The following is an 11,803-nucleotide window of genomic DNA, read 5'->3' on the forward strand; positions in this document are numbered from 1 at the left end:
TCGCGCGTATCTCATTATTATTATTATTGTTAAAGAGTTGTATTGTTAAAAAAAAGACCACCCCGAGTGCGATCATCTTTAACTGCACTCGTTAGTAAGGTGCCGAATTAGAAAATAGCAGAGGTGGGACAAAGTCATTGTTATGCAAGTCCAAGTCGAGTCGCAAGTCATCAAATTCATGACTCGAGTCTGACTCGAGTCCAAGTCACATGACTCGAGTCCACATCTCATAGGTGGGACAAAGTCATTGTTATGCAAGTCCAAGTCGAGTCGCAAGTCATCAAATTCATGACTCGAGTCTGACTCGAGTCCAAGTCACATGACTCGAGTCCACACCTCTGGAAAATAGACAGCGCATTTTAGGGCGTCTTGAGTGGCCACCCCTAAGGATATGTGGTGAGGTGAACCTTACTTTAAACAAAAACTTCAAACTAATTTTTTATTGCTGGTGAAGCTCACGATCTTGAAACCAATTTTGCAACGCAGTGCCGCTGCACTACGTCCACTTATTTTTTTTAACGGACGCCTTTTCGCGGACCACACTGTTGCTACGAATTGGTTTTCATATCTTTCTGGGACGCACGCCTCTTGACAAGGATCAGTCAGAGTAAGCCACCTTCATCCATTCGCAGTGGAATTGGCTGATGGTGCAATCCTATTGATGGCATCGTCACTCAAGGCAAGCGATGTATTGAACCCCTGCTGCAAGTTGTTTCCAGGTTCGGATTCAGAAACACGCATGTTTACTTTGTGTCTATGAACTGATGTGAATCAGTAACCAAACTCACATGTTATTAATCGGAACGCTAACAGCCGCGTATGCCAAACCCTCTCAGTTGAAGTTCTCGTCCGCCAATTTTTAAACAAAACTTCCATGACATATGTAGTGGTGATACGCGCTGGGGTAGCGATCAGGTGCCAGCGCGTTGTGATTGGATGTGTGTGTGGTGACGCGCGCTGACGGTGAGGGATCAGGGGTCAGCGCGGGATCGTGGGTTGTGTGGTGCTGATTGGCTGGGTGCCGGTGACGTGCTGGTGTGGGAGTGATCGGGTGGCAGCGCGGCGTGATTGGTTGGTGAGTGGAAACACGCGTTGGGGAAAAGAGGATCGTAGAGATAGCGCGTTGTGATTGGTTCACTAACAAGCGATGCTCGCATCGAGGTCCGCATCCGCTCCGTCTCCCGGGAGGAGAGACCATATAAGGTGATGCGCACAGGCGCACGGAGAGAGTGTAACCAGCAAAGACTGAAGACGGGAGGAAGAGACAGGGCCCTGCGGTACCTAGTCCCGCTGTCCTGTGAGGACCGGGACTCTGTGTAACCCAGAGGCGGAGTGTAGGGTGAGCATGCAGTGTCAGTATGCAGAGTGTGTAGCCGGGGCCTAGAGTCTACACGAGACGAGTGATGTGGGTGTAGCCAGAGGCGTAGGGTCTACACGAGACGAGTCTACACGAGAAGAGTCTACACGAGACGAGTGATGTGTGTGTAGCCAGAGGCATAGGGTCTACACGAGAAGAGTGATGTGTGTGTAGCCAGAGGCATAGGGTCTACACGAGAAGAGTCTACACGAGACGAGTGATGTGGGTGTAGCCAGAGGCATAGGGTCTACACGAGGCGAGTCTACACGAGACGAGTGAGGCGTGTGTAGCCAGAGGCCTGGAGTCTACACGAGTCCAGTACAGTGTGTTATAAGAAGAATAGAGGTTACGAGTTGTACCGGTGTCTGGTGACCGTACTCGGAAGAATAGAGACTACACGTTGTATCGAGATAAGCGAAGATTTAATAAAAGAAGTGTGTTACCCGTCAAGGAGTTTCCTGCGTCATTTCCAATACTTCACATATGCCGATTTTACCAGTGTATGTGTAATATAGTAATTACGGCGGGAGACCACTTGACGGGTAGCACACTTTTATTAACACCCACTTAGCCACAATAACACGTGTAGCCAACTACAGCCTACGCTACGCGTTCCACCCGGCTACACACACACGGGCTCTCCGGCCCCATAGCTTCCAGGGGAACTCACAGACCCACCCCGGCTGGGGTAGGGGTCCCGACCACTGGGTCCCACAGCCACAAGGACGTCCGGCCCCGGGTCCCACGGTCTCGCCTCTGAACCACACAGGGTCCTTACAAGGACAGCGGGGCGAGGGGTCTCAGGGCCCTATCTCTTCCTCCTCCGTCTTCTGTCTTCACTGGTTTCCAACTCCCCGAGTGCTGCTGCACATCGCCCTATATAGTCCTCCGCTCCAGGGGGCGGGGCCTATGCGGACCGCGATGTGGACATCTGCCTGCGGACCGCGATGTAGCCACACCCGACGCGCTCTCACACGATCCCACCCTGCCAGCGCGTACCGCTACTATATATGTATTCATTCAGAGAATCCTGTTACATATAACTGCACAGCAGTGGCGGCTCAAGTTTGATTCCAGCTCACGGCGAACACCGGTGATGATGATCTACACCAGTCCTGGGCCTCCCCTACATCGACTCAGCCTCAAATGAGTACCTGGTGCGATGTGTAAACATCTCCAACTGGGGAGACAAAGGCGGCTGGGCGTGGTGTTGGCCCCCCTCGTGTGCCGTGCGCGGCCTTCATAGGTGCTCGCAAACAGCACTTGCCCCAACAGTCTGTTCAGGCTATACGGGGCATTTTTTTTTTACTTCTTTGGCGCCGTACGTAGCCAACCGTACTAATAATTATCGGAGGTGATGGCCTATTCGTGAACCTCTGCGATGAGCTTCGAACGCGCCTCCGCTGTGCCACATCGCTGCTCAGAGTGCGTGGCCAAAATTCAGTTTCACGATAGCAACCTCCGGACACCCCACGGGCCACAAATGTGATGCAAACTCCGAGCCTGCTGCCCCGAGAGATAAGCCGCTTATTGAACTTTGCGAGAGAGAAAAAAAGGTCTTTCAGGTGTCTGGCTGGCTCAAGGGGCTAATGCGCAGTGTGAGAGCTACTGATCCAGCACCTCCAGAAACCTTGTATTCGAGCCCCAGGGCAGACAAGCGAAAAAAGAGCATCGCCCCCCGCCCATCTCGCTTCATTCAAGCGGGTTTCACGTGGCGTGTGGCATGTTTAACAGACGGACGGTTTGGGGGAGGGGCATCAGTCCGTCAGTGATCGATGATTACACGAGCACATGAAAAGAGCGACGGCGAGGAGGAAAGAAGTGGGACACACACCACCAAAACCCGTCATCTAATATTCACAGCAGCGCCGTAATTGGCTCGTGCGTTGCCTACGAAGGGCACGGTTTGGGCTGCCAGCTTAGCGCTGAAAATGAATGTATCTGTTCGTCAATATGACTAAAAGTGGGATCCAGAGCCGGCCCAGCCACTAAGCGACCCTTGCAATTGCAAAGGTCCCCGTGGCCAGCAGAGGGCCCCCCTAGAGTCACTGCTAGCTAGTGGGTGAAAAAAATCATACATCAAAGGGGCCTCCAACCAAATTTTGCTTAGGGCCCCCAAAGGTCTAGGGCCGGTTCTAGTGGGATCGAACCGGGCCTTGAAGCAGTGGTCCCAGATTGAACGATGGGGGAGGGTGGGAGTCTGTGCCGTGGCCATGTGGGTGTGTGAGTGACATCCGTGGGCAAAACCAGAACTTGAAAGCAGTGACCTGCGGTGAGGTCAATGGCTGGGGAGGCACTGGCTCGTGTCAGAGCCAGATTCACACACTGAGGGGGCGTGTCCTCACTGATGGGGGCGTGGCCTCACTGAGGGGGCGTGTCCTCACTGAGGGGGGCGTGTTAGACACGTCCCCCTCAGTGAGGCAGATGTGATAGCTGCCTCCCCTGGTGCTTTTTCATTGCAGTTTCATGACGAGACCAGCGAGCCTAAATATCTTTATACACATACGTGAAATATGTTACTTGGAGTATGGAAGGCGAGGACATAAAATTAAGGGGTCTACAAACATTACATTGGTGACATACTGAGATAGTAACAGGCACGCGCTTATTGCCCGCGCTCCATACAGTTGCTGAGGGGTTGTGCAATCAGAGGGGAGGCTGAGCTCGTCGCTGCCTCACCTCTCGTCTCTTCCTGTATTTGCAGCGGAGCTCCGCAAATTTGGCGATTTTGACTATAAAAATGATTGGAATCGTACAGAAATGACATTTATAACACAGATCAGTAGAAAAATCTTAATATTTATTTTATTTTATTATTCTTTTAGTTACTTTTCGTAACAGCTATATACATTGGAGTATGACAGGTGAGGCTCTGCCTCCCCTGCCTCCCCTGACTGCACGTCCCTGCTTCAGAGACAGATCTAGAAACTTCACAAAATGTTTTGGAGGGTAGTCCTGAAACTTCAAGATCTTTAACAGGGCCCCGACATTATATCGAGAGCCACGACAGTGACTGCCGGGTGTCGTTTCCCCGTGGCAGCCTCCGCCGTCTGGAACGCGGCCATCATAATCATCGTCGTCCCACTGCACATCCGCAGCGGCATCAGCAGCCTGCTTTTAAAATACACTTAAAGGACCCATCTCTATCTTAAAGGACCGCCTCTATCTAAAAGGACTCACCTCTATCGTAAAGGCCCCACCTCTACGCTAAAGCCCCCAGCTGTGAAATACTGCGGCGCCTTGTAAATTGCAGTTTTATTGGTAAAGTAAAAAAAAAAATTCGTATTTTCTCTGGTAAATAACAATGACATGCCAATGTTCTTTGTCTTAAGAACAGGGCAGTGTGAGAGCGGGGGGTGAGGCTATGGACGTGATCGCCCCCCCTGCCCCCGGATCCGCCACTGCAAATGCCGCTGTGGGTGGTGCAGGTTGTGTGAGTGTGGGGCCGGGGGCTGACGGGGAGCGGTGGCGCAGCGGTTAGCGCACTGCGCTGCGCTACAAACCCGGCGACCCGTGTTCGATTCCCGCTCACGACCGATAACGGTGGCGAACATTTTGAAGAGGTCTTGGGCCCCCGCCTAGGTAGACTGGGCTCTCAATTGAGTACCTGGTGCGGTGCGTAAACATCGCCGTTCGGGGAGACAAAGGCGGTCGGACGCGGTGCTGGCCACTTACCCCTTCGGGTGCCGTGTCGGCCTTCATTAGGTGCTACTCGCTAACAGCACTTGCCACCAAAAGTATTTTAATGCTATATGTGGGGGGAGGGGAGGGTGGGGGAATTTTTGTCTTTGTTTTGGGAGACAGGGGTGGCGGCTCAGGTGATACGTACTGCAGGTGTTCAGAAGTGACAAACAAAAAACACACCCCTACAGTGTTCCGTGCCTGGAGGTGCTGTAACTGAGGGGACAGAACACGGAGACAGCGTAAGGGGCCGTCCATAAATGACGTCACGCATCTAGGGGGGGGGGGTCAGACATTTGTGACGATGTGTGACGAGGGGGGGGTGTTTGAGAAATGTGACGTCACATCAAAATGCGCAACTTTAAATAAATGTAGACAACGCATTCTACTTAATTAAAAAGACGTTTTAATACATGTTTTCTCCGACAACATCAGAGTGCAGCGCCACATTAAATTCGCACTACAATGACAATAGTTTAAAGCGATTTGAAGCATGTTTTATTTTTGGGGGGGGGGGGGGGGGCAGAGCTTTGTGACGTCATATTTGAGGGGGGGGGGTCTGCAAAATCGTCCAAAATCGCGTAACGTCATTTATGGACGGCCCCTAACCACGGTGACCGTGAGACGTTTTACAAGATTATGGAAAAAAAAGTGTTTGGTTGACCCTCCAGTGAGTGAACAAAAAAAATCCGCACCGAGTTTGTGCGTGGAGTTCACCGGGCGAAGGCGCAGCCCTGCAATTGCTTGCTCACGCCACTGCTGATCGAAGTGAGCTCCCACGAGAGGAAGCTCCGGAGAGATCCTTCGACGGCAGAGCCTATTCGGTCTACTCTTCCACCGTTGGCAAGACGTCTTGCAAGAGCCGAGAGAGTTGCTCACACTTTACCCCAGGAGACACGCGCGTGATGTGCTTTCTGCCGGGTGGACAGATGCGGTGGTGGGTGGGGCGGATTTCAGGAATGTTGCGATATTGTTTCAACCGCTGCACCGGGAAATCGAAGCGAACAGGCGACCTGTGCATCGCACATGCAGTTGTGCTGGTCATTACCGCACCGCGTCCTCGAAGCAGCAGCAGCAGCTTTTGGCTGGCCATCGAACAAAGACGCGGCGCTTTCAGATGCGCTTCTGCGGCCGTCCGGAACGCTCTTCCGCCCGATATTAGGAAGCCACTGAAGCTGCGCCTAGATTGAGAACGCGTTTATATAGGACTGCTTTGTGCGTTTAGCCTGTTGTCCTCCGTCCCCCGCATCTCCGATTGGCGCGGTTGGCTTCGTACGGTGCAAAAGAAATTCGACACACGTTTCATACATCAGTTAAGCCACCTTTCAATGACGCAACAAGGCCCTTTGCGCCTCCGAGTGTCGCAATCACAAAGCCAATCGGTTGATTAATAATTATCCTTCATTCAAGGCCTCAGTTTCCATTCCAGCCGACTTTTCCATTCCTCGGATTGGACTTTTTTTCGTGACTGTAGTTTTGTACCGAATTCATTAATCGCATTGTGGGTAGTTTTTATTTTATTTAATTCGCGCGCTCAACATTTCGCTTCGAGCAACAAGAGACTCCCGTAATTGGGGCGAATGCGGCGCGTGCTTGGCTATTAAACGTGAACCGTGACATTTTAAAAAATATCTCCTTTTCACTTTTCACTCTTCGCCGCCGCCGTTTGCAAGCGGAGGGCAAAGAGGCCTGACAGTGATTTCCTTCTCGAGACGGCCCAGACGAACGAAGGCAAACGGGGGAAGGTTTCCCTTCGTCTGGGGGGAAAGAAATCGGGGGAAGGTGGGTTTGATATGACGTCGCGTTTCGCCAACACCTCAGCCAAGCAGACCGATCATCAGCCGCGCGATTAATAGGCCTCTGGAGGGATGTTTCTAACGACCCAAAACAACACCTTTGCCTCGAAAGCAGCCGAACGCAATCAGTCGGAGTTTCAGAGTTTTTTTCAGTTTATTTTTTTCAGAATAACAAAATATAAATAATGAACACGGGCGGCATTACGATGGCGCGTGTATGTAAATACATCAAGTGCCGTGTGGTTTTTCGTTTCTGCCGCAGCATAATTAAGGGCGCGCTATTGACTCTTGGTCCGACTGCCTACGTGTAGCGGTCGGCCGACGCATCTGTTTGAGCTTCTAACGTACACGCAGCAATACGTGTATAATGCCACACTTATTCTGTTTGGTTCTTTCGGTAAAGTCACGTAGTTAGAAATAAAATAAAACAAATCACGGCGTTTCGATCACAACACAAGCGGTGGTCATCATTGCCTGATTGCCTGATGACGACCGCGATCGAAACGTCGCGATTTTTTTTATTTTTTTTATTTTTCTACCTATGTTACTTTACCGAAAGAACCAAAGAGTTTGGATTCTTGTAGTCACGAAAGCTTCAAATCAAGAATGCCACACCTGTTTGTCCATGGGGGGAGTACAACTGTTTGACCGTATGTCGTGGCCGGGGCATAGTGCCGTACGGTTATAATTCGTTAGAGTTGGTGGGTCGCGCACAGACCATTGTGCGTGCGCGCGCGCGCGCGCGTGCGTGTGACGCCCAGTCTGCAGACATGTGGTATTCATCAGTACCCCACTTGCCACTTGTCGGAGAGGTTCACGGTTCAAAAGCATTGGCGGCCCCGATCAATACTGCGGTCGGTGGCGCATATTGACTGTACAAATACGCGTCGTCCGCTTTACAGTGAACGTTGAAGGACCCCGTGACGCCATGAGCAAGAGCAGGCTTCTGTGTGGCCACGTCATGGTCTACATTTGTAGAAATTGGAAAATGACCGGCGAATGACCTGATTGACATTGCTGTGTCCATAGCAAGCTTTTGCCACCGACTGCAAAAAACTTGGCAGGATCCTCCTGAAAAACAGCGTCATGGGACTCTGCGAGTCTTTCCTGCGTAGACAAGCGGAATAACAATAACAATCATAAAATAATCACTGTCGTTATCGGCTTACGAAGGCGGCAAAGGGGCGGCCGTCATTTCATCGGCTGCTATACATTTCTCACACAATAAGCCACTTCGTTGAGCTATCATTTGTAGCCAGGTCGCTTCTGAAAAAGAACACTATATCTCAGTGGGCCTTACCTGGTAAAGTAAATTATTTTAGTTTTAGTTCACTCAGGGCGGCCGCTGAATTTGAACCAGGAACCTCTGACATTTCCCGAAAAATTTTGTCATTTCAGTTTTAAGATGTAAAAACATGTTGTATTTGATTCACATCCAACAAAGAATGCTTTGCAGTACTTACAAAAGTTGTGCCACTAGTGGTAACCATCATTTTCCTTGGCTGTATGCATGTATGTATGTTGAACTTATTTCGCATGGTACGTCGGCAACCGTGATAATTGGTGGTGCGGGCTTGCTCTCTCAAGTTCTCTTCGCTCATTCCTCGACGCCGATAGTAGAGGGTGCTTGAAAAAAAGTGTTTACACTTTTATGGGACTATCGTTTTTAATGGAACTAGAACGGATAGTGCAGTGTAACATGATAACGAATTTCGATTTAAAGCTTTCGTGACTGCAGGGATTCATATTCTTGGTTCTTTCGGTAAAGTCACGTAGAAGGGAAATAATAAAATAATAAAAATAAAACATAATAAAATTTCGATTTAAAGCTTTCGTGACTGCAGGGATTCATCTTCTTGGTTCTTTCGGTAAAGTCACGTAGAAGGGAAATAATAAAATAATAAAAATAAAACATAATAAAATTTCGATTTAAAGCTTTCGTGACTGCAGGGATTCATCTTCTTGGTTCTTTCGGTAAAGTCACGTAGAAGGGAAATAATAAAATAATAAAAATAAAACATAATAAAATTTCGATTTAAAGCTTTCGTGACTGCAGGGATTCATCTTCTTGGTTCTTTCGGTAAAGTCACGTAGAAGGGAAATAATAAAATAATAAAAATAAAACATAATAAAATTTCGATTTAAAGCTTTCGTGACTGCAGGGATTCATCTTCTTGGTTCTTTCGGTAAAGTCACGTAGAAGGGAAATAATAAAATAATAAAAATAAAACATAATAAAATTTCGATTTAAAGCTTTCGTGACTGCAGGGATTCATCTTCTTGGTTCTTTCGGTAAAGTCACGTAGAAGGGAAATAATAAAATAATAAAAATAAAACATAATAAAATTTCGATTTAAAGCTTTCGTGACTGCAGGGATTCATCTTCTTGGTTCTTTCGGTAAAGTCACGTAGAAGGGAAATAATAAAATAATAAAAATAAAACATAATAAAATTTCGATTTAAAGCTTTCGTGACTGCAGGGATTCATCTTCTTGGTTCTTTCGGTAAAGTCACGTAGAAGGGAAATAATAAAATAATAAAAATAAAACATAATAAAATTTCGATTTAAAGCTTTCGTGACTGCAGCAGGGATTCATCTTCTTGGTTCTTTCGGTAAAGTCACGTAGAAGGGAAATAATAAAATAATAAAAATAAAACATAATAAAATTTCGATTTAAAGCTTTCGTGACTGCAGCAGGGATTCATCTTCTTGGTTCTTTCGGTAAAGTCACGTAGAAGGGAAATAATAAAATAATAAAAATAAAACATAATAAAATTTCGATTTAAAGCTTTCGTGACTGCAGGGATTCATCTTCTTGGTTCTTTCGGTAAAGTCACGTAGAAGGGAAATAATAAAATAATAAAAATAAAACATAATAAAATTTCGATTTAAAGCTTTCGTGACTGCAGCAGGGATTCATCTTCTTGGTTCTTTCGGTAAAGTCACGTAGAAGGGAAATAATAAAATAATAAAAATAAAACATAATAAAATTTCGATTTAAAGCTTTCGTGACTGCAAGGATTCATCTTCTTGGTTCTTTCGGTAAAGTCACGTAGAAGGGAAATAATAAAATAATAAAAATAAAACATAATAAAATTTCGATTTAAAGCTTTCGTGACTGCAGGGATTCATCTTCTTGGTTCTTTCGGTAAAGTCACGTAGAAGGGAAATAATAAAATAATAAAAATAAAACATAATAAAATTTCGATTTAAAGCTTTCGTGACTGCAGGGATTCATCTTCTTGGTTCTTTCGGTAAAGTCACGTAGAAGGGAAATAATAAAATAATAAAAATAAAACATAATACAATTTCGATTTAAAGCTTTCGTGACTGCAGGGATTCATCTTCTTGGTTCTTTCGGTAAAGTCACGTAGAAGGGAAATAATAAAATAATAAAAATAAAACATAATAAAATTTCGATTTAAAGCTTTCGTGACTGCAGGGATTCATCTTCTTGGTTCTTTCGGTAAAGTCACGTAGAAGGGAAATAATAAAATAATAAAAATAAAACATAATAAAATTTCGATTTAAAGCTTTCGTGACTGCAGGGATTCATATTCTTGGTTCTTTCGGTAAAGTCACGTAGAAGGGAAATAATAAAATAATAAAAATAAAACATAATAAAATTTCGATTTAAAGCTTTCGTGACTGCAGGGATTCATCTTCTTGGTTCTTTCGGTAAAGTCACGTAGAAGGGAAATAATAAAATAATAAAAATAAAACATAATAAAATTTCGATTTAAAGCTTTCGTGACTGCAGGGATTCATCTTCTTGGTTCTTTCGGTAAAGTCACGTAGAAGGGAAATAATAAAATAATAAAAATAAAACATAATAAAATTTCGATTTAAAGCTTTCGTGACTGCAGGGATTCATCTTCTTGGTTCTTTCGGTAAAGTCACGTAGAAGGGAAATAATAAAATAATAAAAATAAAGCATAATAAAATTTCGATTTAAAGCTTTCGTGACTGCAGGGATTCATATTCTTGGTTCTTTCGGTAAAGTCACGTAGAAGGGAAATAATAAAATAATAAAAATAAAACATAAAATAATTCTCACGACGTTTCGGCCACAACGCAAGCAACCGTCCTCAGGTGAAGAACAGGTTGTCTTTCCGACAGACTGTTCTTCACCTGAGGACGGCTGCTTGCGTTGTGGCCGAAACGTCGTGAGAATTATTTTATTTAGTTTTATTTTTATTATTTTAATATTTCCCTTCTACGTGACTTTACCGAAAGAACCAAGAAGATGATAACAAATGTAATGGTAATAGCTTCAAAAGGTCAAAGAGTCTCCACGTGTTCGCCATCGTTGTCAACGCGTGCCTGAAATCTTCTCCAGGTGTTCTCCAGAAGCCTGGAGGCACATTTCTTGTGGTGTTGCTGCAAATTCTCAGAAGTGTTCACATTTGTTTGAAACACCATGTACAGTTGTAATCTAAATGATAAAAAAAAATCAAAGTGTAATATATACCGTGTAAACAATAACTCAAAATAAAACAGCAAGGTTGCACAATTGCAAGTGCTTAATAGGATCTCTATAACGACTCTTGGCCCAGATTTGTACATCTTAACAAATCTATATATTGCCTTCGTAGGTCTTATATATTGTCGTATATTACAAACTTTGCCCACAGCAAAACCACAGTTGTACGTCATGTTCACGAGCCCGGGTCATTTGTAGTTCAAATTGCCAACTTTTTATTTAATGCAGTGTTAAGATTTATTGTTTGTTAAGTTAACGCCGATGCTAAGCCAAACACAACAGCTGAGCAATGGCGGCTATGCACGTGACTTGCCTGCAGTCCAGCACTGTGGAGGCAGCAGCAGCAGCAGCGAGGGTTGGTGAATTGCACCAACATTGTTACAACTTCCTTCCCGTGGGTGTCGAGGTGGCATACCCTGGCTTGCGAGGATAAAGTATAACAATCGGTTTTACCCTTTCTGGCAATAGAACAGGTGTGTTAAGAT

The sequence above is a fragment of the Lampetra planeri genome, chromosome 36, assembly GCF_965212315.1.
Source record: "Lampetra planeri chromosome 36, kcLamPlan1.2.h2, whole genome shotgun sequence".
NCBI classification, from domain to species: domain Eukaryota; kingdom Metazoa; phylum Chordata; class Hyperoartia; order Petromyzontiformes; family Petromyzontidae; genus Lampetra; species Lampetra planeri.